This window comes from Choloepus didactylus, chromosome 8 (genome assembly GCF_015220235.1).
Source record: "Choloepus didactylus isolate mChoDid1 chromosome 8, mChoDid1.pri, whole genome shotgun sequence".
NCBI lineage: Eukaryota > Metazoa > Chordata > Mammalia > Pilosa > Megalonychidae > Choloepus > Choloepus didactylus.
In genome coordinates this window covers 16256217-16276608 of record NC_051314.1, presented here as the reverse complement: position 1 = coordinate 16276608, position 20392 = coordinate 16256217, and positions in this window count along the sequence as shown.

Here is a 20392-nt window from a genome sequence, read left to right as displayed (position 1 = left end):
CCACCCCAAAACACAGTAATATAAAGCAGTACCAGTCGTTTGGTTCATGAATCTGCAATTGGGTAGGACTTGTCCCGGCTCACATGGCATTACCTACAACTCTTTCAAGAAATGTGCATCTCTGTCGGATGCTGTTCTGGTTTGCTAATGCTGCCATTATGCAAAATACCAGAAATGGATTGGCTTTTATAAAGGGGGTTTATTTGGTTATAAAGTTACAGTCTTAAGGCCATTAAATGTCCAAGGTAAGGCATCAACAATAGGGTACCTTCACTGGAGGATGGCTGATGGCATCCAGAAAACCTCTGTTAGCTGGGTAGGCACGTGACGGGCGTCTGCTTATTCCTGGGTTGCATTTTAAAATGGTGTTCTCCAAAATGTCAGCATCAGCTTTTAATGGCCGTCTTCAAAATGTCTAAGATGCAGCAGTGAATGCCTTCTATCTGAGCACTTACAGGGCTCCAGTGATTTAACTAAGACCCACGCTGAATGGGCGGGGCCACACCTCAATGGAAATAATCTAATCAAAGGTATTACCCACATTTGGGTGGGTCACATCTCCATGGAAACAACCTAATCCAGAGATTTCAACCTAAATGACACTAATACATCTGCCCCCGCAAGATTTCACTGAAGAACATGGGGGGACATAATACATACAAACAGGCACAGGTGCATGCCCAGGAAGGAGTGGGGCTGCTTGGTCATAGGGGAGACAGATTTTCAGCTTCAGTAGAGACTGCCAGTCTTGCCAAGTGCTTGTACCATTTTACACTCCTGCCAGCACTGTGTGAGTTCCAGTTCCACGTCTTTATCAACACTTGATGTTGTCAGTATTTTGAACTTTAGACATTCTATAGGAGGTGAAGAGAAAACCAGTTTTTTGAATGAAATCTCGCCAAGACCCACTTTTCCTAAGATAGATCAAAGGAGAGGCTAAGTGAAATGAAATACTGTGGACAATAAGGAGACTACAGGGCCTTCTTGCTATTGTTTTATTTGGTTTTGCTTTATTTAGCTATTTACATATATACAGAGAGAAACAGAGGAGTGGTTTTGTGTTGTTAAATTAAAAGTAATCAGAAGTAATCATCTAAAGCAGAAATGATCCCTACTTGAAAAAACTACTTGGTTGACAGTGGCATGCAGTCAACCAAGAGACAACTCTAAATAAATAAACTCAGAAATGGAGATGTGGTGGAAAATGAATGAGCGTAAGCATCAAATCCATTTCAGTATAGAATTAAAACTAAGCAAATGGAGAAGTTATGGTGAAAAAAAAACCAGAATTAAATTGTTATAAACCCTGACAAAGTAAAAATAATACCAACAATAATAACTGGGAAGGGGGAGAAGAGTAAAACAGCTAATTACTTCGTCTCTTATTGCAAAAAAAAAGCCATTTCATATTGACTAAATTAAAGCAAGGAGTTTTCAAAAAATGAATCCAAACAATCTAGGTAAAAGATAACATTGTCAGGCTGGATAGAAATAACAAAACCCAACTATATGTTCCTTACAAGAGACATAATTTAAATGTAAGAACACAGAAAGGTTGAAAATGGAAGGAAAGAAAGATATACCACTCGGACAATAACCTAAAGAAAGCTATTTTCTTTGTACTATTTTTTGCAACTGTCCTATAAGTTCAAAATTATTTCAAAATAAAAAAGTTAGAGATGGAGAGAGAGAGAAAGGGGGGGTAGGGGAGGGTAGGGGAGTGGAGAGGAGGGGAGGGGAGAGAAAGGAAGGGAAGAAAGGAGGAAGGAAGAAAGGAAGGGAGGGAGGGAGAGAGAAAAAATCTGCTATAACTGTCCCAATGTTAAGTACTGGGTAAATATTTTTTAGGTTAAAAAATATTACCAGAAATAAAAGAGACATTTCATGATGATAAAGGGGATCAATAAGGCAGAAAGATAGAATCTCAAATCTGTATGTACCCAATAGCACAGCTTCAAAATATAAGCAAAAATTAATAGAACTAACAGAATAAATGAATCTACAGTCCCAATTGAAGATTTTAACATGTCTCTTTCAACACATTTATGTGAGTTTAGCAAGGTAGCTAGATTCAAAAATGAACTGCATTTCTATCTACTTAGCCACAAACAATTAGAAAAAAGCATTTTAAAAATGAAGCTATTTACAAGAACACAAAAAACAACTTCCTAGGAATAAATCAAACAAAAGATGTGCAAAACCTCTACATGAAAAACTACAGCACATAATTATGTATTAGTCATCCGGGAAATGTAAATCAATACCACAATGAGATACCACTTCATGCCACTAGGATACTGTAATCAAAAAGATGGAAAATAACTAGTGTTGATGGCTATGTAGAGAAACCAGAAGCTCTATGCATTGCTGGTAGGAATGTAAAATGGTGCAGCCACTTTGGAAAACAGTTTGGCTGTTCCTCAAAAAGTTGAATATAGAGTTACCATATGACCCAGCAATTTCACTTCTAGGTATATACCCAAGAGAACTGAAAATGCCTGGCCACTCAAAAGTATGGAATCTGAATGCACAGCAGCATTATCCATAATAGGAAATTGTGCAAACAATCCAACTGCTCATCAATTTATGAATGGATAAGTCGAATGTGGTATATCCACACAATGGAACGTTATTCAGCTATAAAAAGGAATGTACTGTTACACGCTACAACATAGATGTAACTTGAAAACCTTATGCTAAGTGAAAGAAACCATACAAAAAAGGCCACATATTTTATGATTTTATTTTTATAAAAAGGCCAGAATAGACACATCCATGGAGAAAGTATATTAGTGGTTTCCAGGGGCCGGAGGGAGGGGCAAATGGGTAGTTATTGCTAATAGGTATGAGTTTTCTTTTGGGGATGATGAACATGTTCTGAAATTAAATAGTAGTGATGGTTGGACAACTTTGTAAATATTTGAAAATCACAGATTTGTATACTTTAAGTGGGTGAATTTTATGGCCTGTGAATTGTATCTCAATTTTTAAAAGGTAAAAAAATTTTAAAACATCACTGTGTGAAATTATAGCTCTAAATAATTGGAGAGATATACCATGTTCATGGACTGGAGGAATCAATATAGCAAAGTGTTCTAGTTTGCTAATGCAGCTGGAATGCAAAACACCAGAAATGGATCAGCTTTTATAAAGGGGGTTTATTTGGTACAAAGTTACAGCCTTAAGGCCATAAAGTGTCCAAGGTAAATCATCAGCAATCGGGTACCTTCACTGGAGGATGGCCAAGGGCCTCTGGAAAACCTCTGTTAGCTGGGAAGGCACGTGGCTGGCGTCTGCTCCAAAGTTCTGGTTTCAAAATGGCTTTCTCCCAGGACATTCCTCTCTAGGCTGTGGTTCCTCAAAAACGTCACTCTTAGTTGCTCTTGGGGTATTTTTCCTCTCTTAGCTTCTCTGGAGCAAGAGTCTGGTTTCAACGGCCATCTTCAAACTGTCTCTCATCTGCAGCTCCTCTCTCAGCTTCTGTGCATTCTTCAAAGTGTCCCTCTTGGCTGTAGCAAGCTTGCTCCTTCTGTCTGCGCTTATATAGTGCTCTAGAAAACTAATCAAGGCTCAAGCTGAATGGGTGGGGCCACACCTCCATGGGAACTATCCAATCAGAGTTATCACCCACAGTTGGGTGGGTCACATCTCCATGGAAACACTCAAAGAATTACAATCTAATCAACACTGATACATCTGCCCACACAGGATTACATCAAAGATAATGACATTTTGGGGGACATAATACATTCAAACTGGCACACAAAATTATCAATTCTCCCAACTTACTCTACAGAGTCAGTGCAATCCCAATCAAAATCTCAGCAGTTTTTCGCCTGAAGTTAATTAACCAGTTCTAAAATGCATTTAGAAATACAAAGGAAAAGCCATTTATGTAGTACAAAAACAAGGAACAAAACTAGAGGACCAGATATCAAGAACTATTAATAGTACCGTAATACAGACAGTGCGGTATTGGTGCAAGAAAAAACAAACTAATGGAACAGAATGGAGTCCGGAAACAGACGCACACATTTGCTTTGTGACAAAGGTGACATCACAGTGCAGTGAGTAAAGGATGCTTTTTTCAGTCAACAGTGTTGGGTCAACTGGAGAGAAGATAGAAAAAAATTGTGTCTTGGTCCTGTATTAATTTCCTGTGGCTTCTGTAACAAGTTATCACAAACTCAGTGTTTTAAACAATAGAACTTTATTCTCTGAGTTCTGGAGCCCCAAAGCCCCAAAATCAGGATCACTGGGCAAAATTGAGGTGTCAGCAGGACCACGCTCCCTCCAGGGGCTGAAGGGGAGAATCTATTCCCCGCCTCTTCCAGCTTCTGAGGACTTGCTGGCATTCCTTGGTCTGTGGCCACACCACTCCAATATCCAGGGCCGGCTTCTTCAAATCTGTCTTTGCCCCATTTTTACATGGACTTCTCGCAAGCATGTGTGTGTGTGTGTGTGTGTGTGTGTGTGTGTGTGTGTGTGAAATCTCCCTCTGCCTTCCTCTTATAAAGATACCTGTGCCTGCATTTAGGGCCCACTTGGATAATCCATCCCAAGGGCCTTAACTTAATCACTTCTGCAGAAACTTCGGCGTATAAGGTGACATCTACAGGTTCCAGAGATTTGGAGGTGGATATCTTTGGAGGGGCTCTTTTCCAGCCTACCACAACACCTACTTCACAACATAAACAAAAATAAACTCCAGACCTGAGTGTGAAAGATTAAAACTATAAAGCTTTAGAAGAAAGGATGACTTTGGAACAAGTGAACATTTTTTAAACCAAAAACAAAAGAATAACCATAAAAAGGAAAAGATAAACTGGACTATATTAAGAACTAATTAAGAGCTTACGTTCAATAAAAACAACTTTAGGAAAGCAAAAAGGTACCCACAGAGTGGGAGAAGATATTTGTGACACATACATACAGCAAAGAACTTCTTAGAATATATACAGAATGCCTACAGATCAATATGAAAAAGGAGCGGATAACCCAATAGAAAAATGAGCGAAAGACTTGAACATACAAAAGAGCATACCCAAATAAATGGCAAATAAATACATGAAAAGGTGCTCAACTTCATTAGTCATCAGGGAAATACAAATCAAAACCACAATACAATAATATTGTACACCCACCAGAATGGCTAAATTGAAAAAGGCAGAACATGCCAACTGTTGGCTAGGATGTGGCACACTCAGAACAGGTGGAAGTGTGAATTGTCACCCCCACTTTAAAAAACTTTTTGGCAGTTTCTGCCAAAGCAAAACATATGTAAATCCTTTGACCCAGCAATTCTCCTTTATACCCAAGAGAAATGTGTACACATGTTGACCAAATGACATATACTGCACTACAACAGTCATAGCAAAACTATTTGTAATACGCAAAACCTGGAAACTACCCATTGTCTTTTAGATAAAATAAAGTGTGGTATATTCATGCAGTGGAGTACTATACAGCAGTGAAAATGAGTAATGTATGGCAGGAAACTATGTGGGTGAATCCACAAACACAATGTTGAGCCAGAGAAGCCACACAAAAAAAGAGGACGTATTATACATGATTCCTTTTACATAAAAGATAAAAACAGACTAGTCTGAGAAGTCAGGACAGAGGTTATTCAGGGAGAGCTGTTGGAAGGGGGCACCAAGGGGAGCTCATGGGGAACTAGTTATGTTCTGTGCTTTCTCTGGTAAGTTCATTTTGTGTACACGTAAGATTTTTGTGCATATATATTTCAATAAACGAGTGTATCCCCAAATGAATAATTATATGTAATAGTATGGATAACTGCCAAAATGTCATCTAGTGACAAAAGCAAAGTGCAGAAATGTGCATTGTATGCCACCATTGTTTAAAAAGAGTGGGATGAATACATCCCTCACTCCCACCCCACGCACATCCGGGTACAGTTTGTAGTCAGAGAAGGATTGAAGGCTGCGGGACCTTGGCCAATCACAATGTCTCTGAGCCCCAGTCTCCTGCCGTGAGGAGAACCAGTGTGTGTCGAGCGACTGGCTGACCACAGCGGGTCTATAAGTGCCCGGACGCACCTTCCGCAGGGCGGGGACGGGGCTGGAGCCTTCATCTGCACTGCTCGTAGATGGACACACGGTGGCGCCCGCTCCGCGCAGGTCCCGGCCTCTGACGTCGGTTACAGAAAGGAGCTTAGGGGGGAGGTAGTTTCTTTCGCACGTGCTGGGGCTGGGGGTGGAAAGGTGGAGGCGAGAAAGCACTGTCCCTGCCCTCGAGGCTGGACTGGCACGTTGGGGAGACCCGCAAAGTAGGGAGAAGGGGTAAATACTCTCCCTGTGGATGGAGCACTGGCCTGAGATTTGGAAGCAGGTTCGGTGGGGTCCCCGCCACCCCACCCCTGTAAGATATGTCCAGCGGGAATCTGTGAATGTGACCTCATTTGGAAAAAGGTTCTTTGAAGATGTAATTAAGCTAAGGATTTTGAGAAGAGATTATCCTGGATTATCCGGATGGGCCCTAAATCCTATCAGGAGTGTCCTTATAAGAAGAAAAAACATTATTGTTATATGAGTATGAATTTTGGTTTAGGGTGATGAAAATAGTCTGGAAATAGTAGTGAAAGTTATAGTATTGTTGATGTACTTAGCATCAAAGATCTGTCCCTTAAAATGGTTAAAATTATTTTTGTTATGTGTATTTTACCATAATTAAAAACAAACTAATCTTTTTTTAAGAGAGAAGACAGGAACACAGAGGAGGCCAGGTGAGATGGGGACAGAGACTGGAGTGTTGCAGCCACAGGCCAAGGAGCACCTGGGCCACCAGAAGCTGGGGGAGGCCAGGAAGGCCCCTCCCCTCGAGCCTTCGAGGGAACTGGCCCCGCTGACACCCTAATTTCAGACTTCTGGCCCTCAGAACCACGAGAGAATCCATTTCAGTTGTTCAAGCCCCCTAGTTTGTGGTAATTTCTTACAGCAGTGCTAGGAAACTAATAAAGATTTTTCAGTTCTCTCCCTGCTGGTCAGCCTCCAGGATGGTGCCCAAGGCCCCCAACTTCTGACCCTACCATTTCCTTCCCAAACCCAAATTCCACCACGCCCGCTGCTCCCCAAACACACTGGCTCTTTCACACCCCCACACTTCTGTTCTGGATAGGCCCCTTTCTGGCCTGCCCTTCCCGGCTGGGTTCCCTTGAGAACTCCTGTACACCCTCCAAGGCCCTCCTTAAACATCCTCGCCTTCTAAGTATATTAGTAGATTGTGAATCGGTGGCTCCCAGCACACCTGAACAACCCATCTCCCTTGGCTGACTGCGTCCACTTGCTCATTTTATCATCACTGTCAGTTCAGCTGCATGTCCTCCCACTAGTCCTCACCTCCGGGCCTCTCCATCCCCGGCCTCGGTCCTTGTTCAGGCCTCCACTTCCCTCACCAGGACCATTATGCCACCTCCCCACTGATCTCCCCACTCCAGTCAGACCCCTCCAATCCATCACCACTCTGCAGCCTTGGTGCTCTGGTGTACCCTGTCACTCTCTTGCTCAAAAGCCTTCCATAGCTCCCTGATGCCCTGAAGAGGATGTCCAAAGAATGATAGTACCTCCAACCTCCCCTCCTGGCCTTCTCCATCTGTCACTCCAGCCATTCCCAACACAGCCATGTGCTGCATCTCTGGGCCTCTGCAGCACCCTTCGCCCCGAACGCCCTTTCCCTGTCTTATCAGTCAGCTCCTCCCCCGGCACCCGCCACTCAGCAATCACAACAGCTCACACGTCCAGCCCATCATGAGGCCGATCAAATGCCAGATGCGGCTGTAAGCACTTTGCATGGGTCAACCCTTTGAATTGTTACAAGAATCCAGTCCCAGGAGAAAGGCACCATTACTATGTCCAGCTCACAGATGCAAAAATGGAGCTCGCAAGAGAGAAGAAATGTTCCGAAGTGGCAGAGGGATCTGAACCCAGCCCTCAAGTCATTCCTCCCGACAGGGGGCCCAAGATGGTTGAACTGAACTGTTGAAACCTCCCCTTGCCCACACCCCAACCACTGATCCCCAATTAATCGCTCTCTGCTCCTGTGGGTTCTCAGTTGTGTAAACACACCCTCGCCACAATTACACAGTGGTCTCTCCACCAGACAGGTCCTGGAAAACCTCACTTTACTTCTCCAGGTAAACTCCTGGTAACTGGTGCAGCATAGGGGTTCAATAAAGTGGAGTGAACCAGTGGACTCCAGGGAAGTCGGGACCTGGGGACTTCGAACTTCCTGAAAGAAAATTACGAATTATGCAAATTCTCTGGGGCAGGCCCTCTGCCTTCCCTCTCCCACTCTTATCCTCCCTCCCACCCCCAGCCCACCCCTCCCAGGTTTCTGGGAGAGTGTCTGGGCTCACCAGAAAGCGCCCCAGGCTCTCAAGTGGCGGGTTTCCTGATTACAGATGAAACCAGGGCTCAGAGCTGGTGAATCACCAGCAGCCACCAGCCAGGGCGTGTTGCGGTATCAGGCGAGGCCGGGAGGGAGAAGCCAGGCCCCCTCCCACATCCCTCCACCTCCTGCTAGCCCCAACCCTGCCGTTGCTGTCCCACCCTGCCTCCCCAGCAATGCAGCCTTGGTGATACATGGAGGGGAGAAGGTCTAGCCCTGGGGCAGGTTTGAGCATCTCCTGGACTGCTCCTCACCCCCAGGCCCCACAGAATCCACAGCCTGGACGGTTCACAAATCCTCTCCCAGCCCTGGTCTCTTCTGACTCAGTGATCACACCCAGGGAGGTGCTCTGTCCCCATTTTAGAGAGAGGGAAACCGAGGCTCAGGGGGCAGGGACTACACAGGACCACTGTATGCGAAATGAGTAGGACACGGGGAGTTAAATCCAGTCTTCTGCCACCGGTAAGGTTGGAAGTGAACTGACCATTTCTTGATTCAAGGGTCACAACTTTGGAAAGCAAGAGTGAAAAGTGTGGATTCTCAGCTCCCGCCCCAAGAGGCCTGGAGGAATTTTATCAAGCCTCCTGGGGTGGGAGGGAGATGGGAGATTGCAACACAGGGGCTAAGAGAACAGGCCCAGTTCAAATTCCAAATCGACTCCTTACAAGTCATAGGCCTGTGCGCAGTAGGGCAAGTTTCTTAACTTCTGTAGGCCTCAGTTTCCCCATCAGTAAAATGGGAGCCACCCATAGGATTTTGGGGAGGTGATCAACAGCACCTGGCACCCAGTGTGTGCTCAATAAACAGAGGCTTTTTTTAAAAAAGCTATTTTGAAGGAATTGCTTCCCAGGGAAAAAGCATTTGGAGGGAATCCTTGTCATCAGAGAGGAATGTTCTCCACACCTGCCAGGTCGCAGTCTCAGACCTGGGGCCTTGTAATAAATCCCAGGGCCCGTCCCACCCCAGACCTGCCCCAGCAGAGTTTGGGGGAGGGAAGCTGATCTTTTTTTAACAAGCACCCCAGGGGGTTCCTTGTATCAGGCAAGTCTGGGACTCCCAGGGGTTGAGGATCAGGTCTTTATCTGAAGACTCTTCCACTAAAACACCTTCCACCCACCTGTCCACATGTCTTTGAGGCAGAACCAACTTTCTCTTTTTCCCAAATAATATTGATACTCGGTATTGAGCGCTCACTAGAGCCAGGTGCGGTGCTAAATTAACCCAGCAACAGCCCCGCATCAGGTACTTTTGTTAGCCCCATTTTGCAGAGGTCCCGGGAGGTTAATAACCCGCCCAAGGTCCTAGGGCTGGAACTCGGTGGAGCAAGGACCCGGCCGGGAGCAGGGTGTCGCTGGGGCCGCAGGGGCTGAGGTCTTCTGCCGGCAGGGGCGCGTCTCCGCGGTGTTCGAAGCCAGGTAGCAGCCCCAGTCCCCAGACCCTGCCTCTCGCGGTGTCCGGACCCGCACGGCCACACAGAGTCGCGGCTGTTCTTTACCTGGCTCCTCTCCGTCTTCGGGTCGGGAACCCAAGAGGGCGCTCGCGAGCCGCCACGGGAAAGCTCGGGCTGCAGGCCGGGGACGAATGATCTCATCTCCCCCTCCCGCCCCCATCCCAATGCTCCCACAAACCGCCCCTCGCTCCTTGGCCGGCGCCCTTCTCCAGCCGCATCTTTTCGCTAGCCAGTCAGTCACACTCTTTCCCAACTTCAGGCTCCCTCCTCCAGGAAGCCCTCCCTGACCGTCTCCTCTGGGCCAGCTGGCCCCTCGGTACCCCCACAGCCCTCTGGGGGACAGTTGCCTCAAGCACGTTGTGCGCTAAGGGTACTCTGAGCTGGGATGGGGCGAGGAGGAGGAGGGGCAGGAGACAGGAGTCATCGCCATCCTTCTGGGTTGGCGGGGGGGGGGGGGGGGGGGGGGGCGGGGGGGGACCGGGGGGCACAGGGGCAGGTCTCCCTCGGCCGGTCTCTTCCAGCCGGACTGTGACCCCCAGGCCCTCAGTCAGTACTTGTTGGGCAATCTGAGGGCGTTTTGGCCGGGGCGGCCTGGAAGGGGAGGCGGGCAGGGCTGTTTGCTTCCCCAGAGCCACCTTTGGCCAGTCTCTCCCCTCCATCTGCCTGGACCCCGAGTCTGGGGCTTCGAACGTGGAGAGGTTCTTTGAGATGTGAAGTGACATCTTGGCCCCAGGTCACCCTTGCTGATCTCAGGCTTCCTAGCTGTCAGACCCCATCCTTGCGTGCGTGGAGGCCACAGGGAAAAACAAGAGAAACGGTGCAGGAATGAGGCTGACCAAGTCCCCAGTCCAGTGACCCAGCGTCCAGAGCCCCGCTAGTGCAGGGTCAAGCTAGAGCTGAAGGCTTGTAGCCCCAGGAGAGCATCCGGTCCCCTCCTTCCCGGCTCCCTTAGCCCCTCCCCCAGCAGAGCAAGGGCGGGCCCTGGTAAGGGGAGGGGGTGGAGCAGGGTGGGGTGCTGGGGCCCTGGAGCCAGGGACACTTCCTGTGGACATTTGACTCCCACATTCCTCATCATTCCCAAGGCTCCCCACTCCTCCTCCAGCCCCCTCTTCCCCGCACACCCCCTGCGTGGGTGGAAGGTCTGGGTCTGAACTGGCTGCCCTGAGCCTGGAGGGGCACGTGGGGGCCTCTCCTGGGGAGGGCCTGGGGTCTCTGCTAGAGGGGCTGCCCAGAGAGACCTGTCGGCACACCGCCCCGGGGATCCCTCTGATTCTTATAAACAGGAAGCCCCCCTCTCCTCCCCTGCCGCAGACAGGCCCCCATGTGTGCAGACGCTGGGCTCGGGAGGCCTTGACCTCTCCACTCGTTTCCTGTTGGCGGAGCCAGAGGAGAAGGAGACAGAAAAGGCCTGGGATGGGGGAGAGGCCAGAAGGAGTGTGAGAGCAGAAGAGAAGAACAGGAAGGCTGACAGGAGAGAGGCCCGAACAGGCTGAGCACATAGTAGGCCTTCAAGGAATAATCTGTGGCCTGGGGTTGGGTAAAGAGGAGAGGGGCCACGCTGGGGGAGCAACACAGTTGAGGGGGAAGAGGCTGGAGGTTCCCACTCCCCTCCCACGGAGGCCTGGCACACAATAGGTGCTCAATAAATATTTGAGACCTGTGTTTGAGATAAGTAGGGGAGAGTTCTTGGGAAAGCAGCACTGTTGGGGGAAGGGGAGACTGGGGCTCCTGGCCTGGCTGTCCCTGCGGGTGAACAGCCCCCACACTCATTGTCCCTGTCTGGCCCTGCCGCTCCTGGGGCTGGCTGGGCCAGGCCACTGTCTCAAGGCCCTTTATTTTTAAAATCCCTGCGGTGTTCCTTCCCCAAACCGAGGGAGCAGTGCCAGCCACAGCTCAGCCCTGAGGCTCTCGGCTCAGGGCCCGGAGGCGCCGGGGGTGGGGCATCCGGCCACCCCGCAGCTGCCGCAGCAGGGAGGACTGCCAGGCCAGCCAGCCTGCCCAAGCAGGAGAAGGAAGCCCCTGGGTGCTCGAGCCAAGCCAGGCCCGAGGCCTTAATCCTTGGTAGAGGGGTAGCGGCCCACTAGGCTGGCAACCGGGTTTTGTATATTGAGTCCGGTGGCTTATTATTCTGTAGAACGAATTCTTGTATCCCCACTATGTGTAGAGCATCTCTTGTGTGAAGGAGGCATGCTGCTTGGCCTTGTGGGGTGACAAAGAGGAGGAAGACACACTTTCTCTTTTCCAGAGAGGTGGGGCCTTCAGAGAAAGGGGGCACTGCAATCATGGGGTGGTTCTGGCTCCACCCCCCACCCACCCCCCAAGCTTTGTGCCCTTGGGAAAGCCCTTTGGCCTCTCTGAACCTCAGGCTCCTATCTAGCTGCTGTGGAAGACTGGGGTCCCTGTCGGTCAGTAACCATTCTCAGCCCAGAGGAAACAGCAACAAACAAGACAGTCACCTGTCCCTGCTCTCAAAGGGAAGTTAATTGAGGTGGGTAGTCCAGGTAGGCCTCTGAGGTGGTGACTTCTGAGCTGAGAAGGAGGCAGTCCGGCACTCATCTACCAGCAGAGTGTTCTGGGCAGAAGGAACAGCACTGCAAAGGCCCTGGGGCAGGAGGTGGCTTGGTTGACCCGAGACAATGCCATGGAGGTCTTTGCAAAGTGCCAAGGCTGTGCCCTGGGAGGGATTGTTATTGCTATTGTCACTCCATCCAGCCTGGAGAGGAGACTCATGCCCTGGCCAGAGCTGTCCCTGCATCCTTTCCCCTTTACTTACTCCACCTAGAGAATGCCAGGCTGTTGTGTGTGGGCCCTTGAACTTCAAAGGATCGTCACGCCGGCCCAACCCGTTTTCTCCTATGATCCTCCCCACCAGCTGTGAGTTAGAGCAGGCAGGGGTTATTATACCCATTTGCTGGATGAGGAACTGAGGCAGGATGGAGGATGCAGAGGTGGCGGCTTGCTGAGATCACCAGGGCCATTAAGGACAAGAGCTGAGCCACACACCCAAGGAGCCCGGTTCCCAGACTGCTGCATCCACCCTGCGGTGGCCCCTTGAGCACCCAGACTGACCCCTCCCCCCGCCAAAACCCTTCCCTGCCATACCTCAGCGTCTGTCCCAGTGCCCACAAACCAACAAGCTCCTCTCCAGCACACAGACTCCACCAGGAGGTGCCAGCCACCCTCCAGGCTCCCGCCAGAGAAGAATGCGGTCTGACCCTCCCCGCAGGAACTCTGGCCAGCAGGCCTTGGCAGCGGAGAGGCCAGCTGAGTCAGCAAGAGGCTGAGTCAGAGACCTAGAGGGGGCTGCCCACTCCCCAACCCTCACTCTCCATAAGACCCTCCCCCTGCTTGTGTGGGCACCATCCAGCCCGGTTAACCCCTGCAGGCCTGATGGGCAAGGGGCTAGAGAGAATCAACGGGACAGTCACCTGACAGAGAAGTGCTGTGCAGCTTCAGGGAGGTGACTTGGCCTCTCTGGGCCAGCTTCCTCATTCAAGAGCACCTTTGCTCACCCACAAGGATGTTGTCAGAATCTGTATCAATTAATAAAGGGTATTCTGTGCATAAAACCATGCAAACCACCACGTCCCACCACTGCGAGCTGGAGGTGCAAATTTCCGCATTCCAGGGCAGTGGCTGGGCCCTGCTGCCAGGTGCTGAGTGAGTGTTCAGTGAGTTCTTGCTGTGCTGTGGCAGTTAAGTCCGTGACAACTCACAAAAGGCCAAGAAGCCTGAACATCCGCAATAATTATGACACTCCCCTGACCTGTGTTGTCAAGCGTCTTTCTCAACCATTTCCTTTGATCACATGCATTATTATTCCCACTTAACCGATGAGAAAACTGAGGTCAGGGAGGCAAAGGGAACCTGCCCAAGACCACAGCTAGACGAGTTGGAGCCAGGTCTTCTGGCTCGAGGGCAGACATTTGGGAAGGGGATGCAAGGGACGTGGGGAGCATCTTTGTGCAGCCCCAGGAGTGGAAGGAGGTGCAATGGGCAGAGGTAATAGGGAAGTGGTTTCTGCCTCATTTCAGGAGGAAATTCTTGGCTGGCAGAGCTGTCTTCTTGGGAAATGAAAGGTGAGCTCCCACCCACCAAAGGGTGCAAGCAGAGGCGACACCCACCAGTCAGGGATGCTTCTGATATCTGCCCCAGGAGGAGGTGTGTGCAGCGCAAGAGGTCCCTTCCAGTACCTAGAGAGATCCAGGGCCCCTTCTGAGTGTGGTCTCAGAGCCCTGCCCTTGAGGCAGCAGGGCATGGCAGCAAATGCCATGGGGGAGAGGGGCGATCACTGGATGAACCCAGGTCTTGGAGTCAGGAGCTCCAAGTTCAAATCCCAGCTCGTCAACCAGCAAGCTGTGTGTCCTCGGCAAGTTGCTTTCCCTCTCTGGGGCCTCCCTTTCTGCCTCCAGCACACAAAGGAGAAAATGCACAAGAAAACCCTTCATCCACCGAAGTGGGCAGGTTTTTGTTAAAAGAAAACAGGCGGAGCCATGTGTCCAGGAATGAGCCCGTGGTCGTGGGGGTGAGGAAGGAGCCTCCACCTGCACGTGAAGCGCCAGGAGCTGGCCGGGGTCTGAGAAGGCCAAGCTGGAGATGGTCAGGGCAGAGCAGGGCTGGCCTCCAGCCCACGGGCCTATCTCCCGGGCCAGGCTGGACCGCAGAGAATAAGCCATTGTTCCTGCTCCCCGCACACTTTTCCTGTCCCTGACCACCCTCCCCTCCCCCCACTCTCCACACCCACCCCCCCCTTCCCTGCACTGACAACAAACTAGAGGACTCCCCCCACCGCCCCTCCATCCAGGCCGCGAACCCCAGGAGAACCCAGCTCCATCGCCCCCAGGATGAGGGCTCCCCCAGGATGAGGGCTCGGTGTCCCTGACTCTTCTGCTGCCTCACTCTGCCACCCCCCCCCCCCCCCCCCAACGCGCTGCAGGCGCCTCAGCCCCCTCCCCCTCCCTCCATCTGTCCTCCTCAGGGGTGGGGCTGAGGAACTGACCCCACATCCTTCCTCAGTCTCCGTCCAACTTCTTGTCCTGTTCTCCAGGAGCAAGGGAGCCTGGTAGGGGGCAGGGAAGCCCCCCTCCCCCCATCCCCATTTCCCTGTGTCGTCGCAGTGAACAAGGAACCAGAGCTAAATGGGCCTAGAAGGCTCCACCGGAGAATTCTTCCACTGGGCCCTTTTCCCAGAGCTTGGAATTCCAGAGGCGCTTCCTGCCCTGACAGCTGTCTCTGGGAGACATGCTCCCTCTGTGGGCCTCGCGGCCACTCCCTCCAAAATACCCTTGGGATTAGCTCCCTTCTTCACCCTCCTGCCCCCAAGACCTCCTCACACCCAGCCATTGCCTCGATATAGAGCCGGGCAGGAGACAGCCAGGGCTAATCTGCCACCACCCAGTCCCCAGTCCCCCCCAGTGCCAGGCCAGGCCCTCGCTCCCGAAGGTCTCTGTCATCACATCCACTGACTCCCCACAGCCACACACACACACACACACACACACACACACACACACACACTTAGCAGGGCCAGTCTGGTCTCGCTCGTGGCTCTCACACCCTCTTCTTTGCACAGCCTCACACGTCACAAATCTCATCCAGCCTCCTCCAGGCAGCCACCCAGGAAGCCCCACTGAGTATGTGCTCTGTCTGAGCCTTAACTGTCAGTGAATCTGTCCGTTTCAGGCTGCTGGGCTGGGAGTTGAGCACACTGTAAAGCTCTCAACAGACACTCACCCCCATCGAAGGCAGCCATGGAGCGGTGGCAGCAGAGGACTCCCAGCTCTTCCACAGGCTCATGGGCAACCTGCAGGTCCTTCCGTCTCTGGGCCTTGGTGTCCCCAGAAGCCCTCTGAGACCCTGGAGACCTCCTCCCCCATCCCAAGTATTGCCTCTTGGAGCTCAGGGGTAGGAGGAAGGAACCAGAAGGCTTAAATTTCCTTCTAGGAGGGTCTCTATCCGCCTCAGAACATGTCCTATCCTTGTGGTTAGCAAGGGAAAAAAAACATCTGGCAGGGCTGCTCACGCCTCTGCTAATGAGGAAAACCTGATGAATGTTCCTGAGCCACCCCAGGGCCTGGGATCCCCTAGGAGCCATCGCTGGTGAAAGTGGGGGAGCAGTGCCCATGCCACAGAGGGTCCTCCCACGGCTCCTCCCTCCCGAAGTATGACACTCAAGGCTTCCTTTCTGCCCCCACCCTCCCCAGTAGATCCTTCCCAGCTTATCCTCTACCCGCTTTCCCCCGCCCCTTCCCTCCCTCCACCCCCTGCCAGATTACTTACCAGCCCCATGTGCACCAGCTCCCCAACCCTGGTCGAGGCTTGCCCTCCCTCCACCTCTACCCATGGACAATCTTACCCAAGACAAGAGGCCCAGCTCACATACCACCTCCTCCAGGAAGCCTCCCTGGACACCTCAGTCACTCCTCTTCCTTCCTGGCCCCTTCTACCACTATTTTGGCTCTTCCTTCCCTTTGAAAGCTTGGCCTATGTCTTCCCCACCAGACTCTAAGCCTCTTGGGGACAAGGACTGCATCGTAACTCACCCCTGCCTCCTCACAAGGTACCCAGCCCAGGGCCTGGCCCACGGCAGGTCCTTACTTAATGTGTGTTAAATAAAATTGCCTCCTGGGAAACGGAAAAGAACAATGGTGATAAAATAGCGTTACTCTTCCGTGATAATTTGCTACAAGTCAGGCAATGATATAAGCCCTTTCTGATCATTACAGATGATACAACTGAGGCCCAGGCGAGGGAGTGACTTATACAAGGCCACTCTGCTAGTAAGAGGCCAAGCCAGCATCTGTACTTGGGTCTGTCTGACTTGGAAGTTCACGCTGGGTCATAGAAGTGAGGGTATGGGATCCATCCCCCTTGGCCCCACTCCAGGCTGCCCTGGGCGTGAGAGCATCCCTGAGGAACTAAGTCAATAGAACGAACCTCTTGGAAGATCCAGTGCCACCCCCTTCCCCTGCAGCATCCAGGTCTCCTGCCTGAGTCCTGCCCACTGCGAGTGGCCCCAGGGAGACGGTACCTGCCCTCATGGGAGTTGCAGTCCTGGGGGAGAACAAGGAGACACCCCCCAACCCCCATGACAGCCCCAACCATTCATTCCCCAAATGTGCTGTTTCACTGGAGACCTCACAGGTATGGAGGATGGGTCAGGTCCAGGGAGAGGGGTCTCTCTGAAGAGAGGATGTGACGTCTCAGAGCAGCCTTCCAAGCTGCCCAAGGCTTCTTTTGCCCAAGGTGACCCACTGATGGAGGTGAGGGAGGGGTAGGCATGTGAGAAGACACACCCAAGGTGAGATCCACACCGCCGGTTGGTAGAGGCCAGGTGTGAGTCAGTGTAAGGGGAGTGCAGGCAGGAAAGGGGAAAGAGTGAGGCTGGTGGGTGCATGCGTGGGTGGACAGGTAGATGGATGGATGGGTGGGTGGGTAGATGGGTATGGGTGTAGGCAGTGGATTGAGAGATGAAGGATGGATAAAATGGGTGGGTGGATGTATAAGTGGACAAATGGATGGGGGAGGAAGGATGCATGGATGGATACCTAAATGGATGGGTGGGTGGATGAATGAATGGATGGGTGTAGGCAGGGTGTCAGCGGAGGGGTGAGTAAGTAGATGGGTAGAAGGATGAGTGGGGGGTGGATAGATGGATGGGTAGGAGTTTTAGCAGTGAGAGATGGATGGATTGTCAAGAACAGAGGTAAGTGGATGGACCAGTGGACACTTGAGAGATAGCTGACTGGGAAGACCAATCACTGGGTCAATAATCAGATGCATAAACTGACCAAAAACGCTGTCGGCTTTTGGGGTGGAAGGGCTGAATGCTCCCTAGGTGTGCGGACTGATAGATGTGGCCAAGCCAACTCACTCAGCTCAAGGCTCACACTTCAGACTTCACTGAAGCCTGGTGGGCAGCCACTGGCATCCTTGGGTGCCCAAGGGGGAAATAGCCATCTCCAGATCTGCCCTACCCCTCCACCCTGGCTCTGTGGAGAACTCACTGCCCAGAAACTGCCTCCTTCCCTTAAGTCCCCTGCCTTGGCCCACCCAGTCTGCAGAGGTGAGTTAAGGAAGCAGCTGGGGTCTGCAACTATGACCCAAGGGGCCTCCCTCCCCCAGGACAGGGCAGGAGATGGGGGCTCCTGAGTCCAGGCAGCCTGTCCCATCAGCAGCCCCCAGGTCCCAGCTGGAAGGCATTTGTTCTGCATTCTGCGGTGATTACAGCTCTGCCAGAGTTAACCCCTACATTCCTGGGCACACGGCCTCTTGGCAGGGGAAAGAAGAAAAAGGAAATTGCGAGAGGAGAAATAACACAGGAAATAGGGGCTGTCCATCCCTGCATCCTTCCCAGGGATGCTGAGATCTCTCCCTTTCTCCCATTTAAGGGTGAGTTGCACCCTTAAACCAGGAGTAGAATCAGGAATAGGGACGTATCCTGCACAGGGAAGGTACTTCCATCTGGGGACAGGCTGCGCATGAGCGGAGAGAGCTCCTTTCAGCCTTGGTTTACCCATCTGTAAAACAGGGCACAGAATTGCTGCTTTGCAAAGTTAGTGTGGATTCAGTGAGCTGGCAAAGACAAAGTACCCGACACTTAGTAGGCAGGTTTCCAACCACTGCGTGTTCCCTTCCTCCCTGTGCCTCCCAGCCAGGAAGTAAAGAAGATGCAGTGAGCATGCGGCAGGCTGTAACCACTTCATTAGGACTGCTTTCTTGGCCATCTCTCGGGCTCGCAACCCACCCGCAAGTAGTTACTGTCCACATGGTATCATACTCATATTATAGATGAGAGACTCAAGGCTCAGAGAGGCCAAGTGCCTTGCCCACGGTCACACAGCTGGGAAGAGACAGGGCCAGGATTTGGGCTCAGGGCCTTCGACATCACACCAAACTGCTTCCTTTGCCAGCTTGCTCCAGGGACCTTCTGATTGGTGTATACTCAGTGTATAACCAGGTCACCTTTGAGATTGAAAGGAAGAGCTATTGATAATTACTCTGGGACTGCCCTAGGCAAACTGGGAAGGAGGGCCATCCTGCCACAGTAGGAGGCTTTGGGTATATCACTTTCCTTCTCTGCAAAATGGAGATGATGGCAGTATCCCTCCACCCCCACCCCAAGGCTCTCAAAAAGATTAGATGTAAAAATGCATGGAAGGGGCACAATAAATGCTGGTTATTCCCACTACTGTTAAAAATAATAACCACAATAGCAGCAGCCTCCATCTCTATCACAGTCCTTCCAGACCATTCTGGCTGCCTGACACTGCCTCAGTGAGGCTGGACACCTAGTCTACGGTTAAGCCCCCAAGACCCAGCCTAATTCCCTCCTGGCCCTTGCCTGTGCCCCCCACAACACCTCCCTCTGTGGTCCCTGCTTCTCAGAGCTGCCCTCCTTGCCCTCATGTTCTTCCAGGGCTCAAACATTTTGCAGACCATTTCCAGCTCTCCATGGGACAAAACACTGCCCTGCCTGACCCCAGGGAAAGAGCCCCTGACCTACTGAAGTCTCAGTCCTACAACCGAGCCACCTGAACAAGTGCTGGAACTCTTTGTGCCTCAGTTTCCTCATCTTTCTAGCACAGAAAATAACTCTCTCCCTTGGTGGCCCACTTGAGGACTCGGGGAGCCAGTGGAGGAGGCTCAGCACTCTGCAAATGCGAAAGACCCTGACACCACCATGTGTGTGTCACTCCAGCTCCACATCTCCAGCCACAGCCGCTCAGACTCTTCCCTCCGGCCACACCTGCTTCCCCCATGGTGCAACAGGTGGGCGCTCCCACTGCCCTCTCCTCTGCCATCCTGTCCTGCAAAACATAACTTCCTTTAGGAGACCTTCCTGAGCTCTTCCCCCTGCCCTGCAGTCTGGGTTAGGGACTTTCTGTGCCTGCCCCCAGGAGCTCAGAGTGCACGAGGAGTGGTCAGAGGAGGGCCACAAACAAGAGGCAGGGCTCATAGGTCTAGCTCCCCTCCTCGAGGATGGCACAGGGTCCTGGGCAGGGCTGATCCCCTCCCTCCCTGCCAGGGGGTGGGAGGAGTTCAGCCAAGGCTTCTGAACCTGTCTGAGGTTGTGACCTCATTCACCTGTTCAGCAAGCCACTTATGTGTTGACAGAGAGGGGAAGGCCTAATAAGATGACGTCTGCCATTATTATCCCACTTTACAGGTGGGAAAACTGAAGCCCAGAAAGGATATATAGTAGCTGAGGCAGGATGGGAAGCCGGCTGTCCAGCTCGGGGGTCCACCGCCCTGGCCACCACTGTGCACATGATCTGCTGGGCCTAGACCCCCAGTATGGCTGCAGTCTGTGTCCTGACACCCGCCGACCCTGTGTCATATTGAAAGGAATGGAAAGTTGGGAGAAAGGGGTGTGGGCATCCCACACTTGTGAAACTCAAGGTAGAAACAGATCTCTCCGTCATTCAAGGCCCAGGAGATCGGGCTTCCCAGTTCCCCAAACTCCAGCAGGCAGTAGCTGGAGGACTCAGGAGCGAGAATTCTCAGGCCCGGCGCCCCAAGGCCGCCCGGGAA